The following is a 2865-nucleotide window of genomic DNA, read 5'->3' on the forward strand; positions in this document are numbered from 1 at the left end:
ATTTGATGCACAAGAAAATAGTGCATTATTGGACGTAGAAGAAGGGAGACAAGTTGCACGGTAGGGAAAAAAACGCGCCTGATTTAAATGTCACATCTGAACGCTCACATCCTTTTAATTATGTTTGAAATTATGAACATTGCTCAACATCATGAAAATTAAACCTTATTTTCAATAAGCAATCCTGAAAAATATTTGGGGGTGCTTAACTTTTTTCCAGGTGTATATATGTCTATTATTTTTATTATATTTACCTTTCAGCTGTGCCTGGCTAACAATACAGAAGTTACAATGATGCAGCACATGTGCTCTCATGTTACCATATTCAATAATATAAAACTGACCATTAGTCTTTACAAAGTGACCTGTGTTGGCTGTGTTTTAGTGGTCTAGTATTTTGTAAAATACAGTCACATTTCAATTGTTATACATTATATGTGTATATAAGTTATTACAGTTTAGAAACAAGTTCTTAAACTTATTTTTCTTAAAACAAAGAACAATAAATAAAGAAGTAAAGCAAAGAATTATCTCTTCTAGTTATGATCTTTGTAACTTTTAAAATTTCGCACATGGAGGATATGAAATGAAATATTTTTTTTTAGGTTTTGTATGTACAGTTGAATAACCAAAAAATCATAAATTACTATACTGATACCATAGAATTCCACTATAATTTATCAAACTTAGTAGCTAAGTGTATTTCGGTCTAAAATAATACGAAATTTCGAAAAGACTAAAGACACAACCAACCTCCTTGAAATCTTGGTTTGAAAGAATGAGATAACATCCTAACACTTTAAAATGACTGTGAGAAAGCCACTAGGGGGATATCCTGAGCTTTCGATTGGTTACTCACATCACATATTAAAGTAAGTGTATTTAATGGACCATTTTCAAAAATGGAAGGAGGTGAGTGGGGCCACTGCGTTTGATTCAGTACATGAGCGATATCTTAGCAAATAGAAAAGATATGAGGTTCTTATTTTATATTCTAGCTTGTCAATATCGGTAAATTAAGTACCTAATTTGTATGAATCTATAGACTTTATATTTTTACATCACAAACATCTAAGGAGGAGTAAAAAAACAGGAAAAGGGAAGGAAGAAGAGATAGGTAGTGGGTGAAAACCAGAAGAATCCTTCGGTCAGCCAAAAAATGGAGACCAAAGGCTCACAAAGCGAGACAGATGGGCACCCACTGGGCTAAACCTAACAAAAGAGTCACCCATGAGACAAGCAGCACCCCTGACATTAATAAGAGTGAGGATGGGAAGAACAGGAATTCATTGAAGTTATTGTTGTTTTTTGATACTTTGGTAATCAAAGAAATAGCTAAACCAGAACAAAATTTAAGTTTCATAAAGTAGTGCAAATCTCATGGAATTTACTTATTGTAAAACAAACAACACGTCCATTCAAGACAATGCCAAGGATAAGAATGAAGAAATTTCAACCACAAATGCTTAAGAGGAATTACTGTGTCACCCTCCTATTGATGGAGGGCTCTCATCAAGTAATAATGTCATTCTGTACTAGCAAAGTTCATGTTAAAAAGGTAACTTTTTAGGTGGGAGTTAGCTTAAGGCTAGTGACATGCAAATCTAATAAGCAGTCGCACAAGGAATGAACCTATTTGTGTGAAGAGGTGACGTACTGTCTCAGAAACTTAATTTAGTTTTTCTACAATGTTGTGAGATCTGCAAATTTTTTTGTAAGACTATTTAAAAAGACATGAAAAATACTTCCTTTCATCTTACGATTTAAATTTTCTTAACTGTTGATCAGAAGTTCCATTATACATTATATATATCCAGTCAGTTACTACTTGTTTGAATCTTGTAAATAGGTTTTCTTTGATACTTTATTTTATTGATTGAAGCAGTCACCATTTCTGATTATAAATAGTAAAAAAGGACAAAGATTTATTATTGAATTATGACCAAACTTTTATAATGGCATCAGGTCAGGATAGGTAACAATTTTTTGCTAACAATATTCTTGGTCAAAGTCATTTCATATACATATATATAAAATACATATTTCATTTTCCAATAAATTATAATTTATTTACAAGCATTGTTTGAATACAATTACCTTATAAAGTAATATTCAACCAATAGGGACTTCAGTCACCAGAATATTTTGCCACTTCTAACATACTGTCTAAATAAGAATTAATATAAAAGCATTTTCAGGAATGAAAACAATGCCTAATAAAACTATAAAAATATTCATAATTTATGGTTTGTTCCTACATATTTTAAACTTCCCACTACATTCCTTTGTTTTTCTCTGCCAAAGCTAGGTCTTGTCATTTTCTCATAAAACCATAAATTATTAATTTTGACATCATTTAATTAGTCTAGATTATCATAAACAGTTTATAATCTACTCTATTCAATGGTATTTAAATTTTGCCTGTAGCTACTTGGAAAGCAGAGATTCATTAGTGGTTTTTTATATAACATGCAATGAGATAAAAGGGTGCAATTGTAGGTTGTACCTAACAAAATCTGTGTAAGAGAAAGAAAATATGTTAGAAACAAAACATTGATAATTATATTGCAACGAAATGACATTTTCTTAATAACTATAAACCTGTTTCTTGGAATGGGCTGAAAAATTGAAAAAAAAAATCTTAAAGTGATAAGTGCATTGTTTATAGGCATGTCCCCGCGGAGTTCTGTAGAAATGCGAGTTTGAACTTTTTTTCCATTTTCTTTGCAAATTACACTAAAAAAGTTTTAAGCTGACAAAATATTATTTTTTAAAACATTTTTCAGTGAAGTATTTTTGAAATATAGGATTATTATTTATACTTAAATTTTTACAATTGAGTATACAGGTTTGCACTCAACAACT

The 2865-nt window shown here is 30.5% G+C and overlaps 1 protein-coding gene across 1 annotated transcript in view; it reads right to left on the reverse strand.

Moving 5' to 3' along the window:
* LOC106463843 (superkiller viralicidic activity 2-like 2) overlaps positions 1 to 2865 on the reverse strand; it is a 55689-nt gene that overhangs the window by 41955 nt on the left and 10869 nt on the right. The gene's annotated exons all lie outside the window — the stretch shown is intronic.

The sequence above is a fragment of the Limulus polyphemus genome, unplaced genomic scaffold (assembly GCF_000517525.1).
Source record: "Limulus polyphemus unplaced genomic scaffold, Limulus_polyphemus-2.1.2 Scaffold1497, whole genome shotgun sequence".
NCBI classification, from domain to species: Eukaryota; Metazoa; Arthropoda; class Merostomata; order Xiphosura; family Limulidae; genus Limulus; species Limulus polyphemus.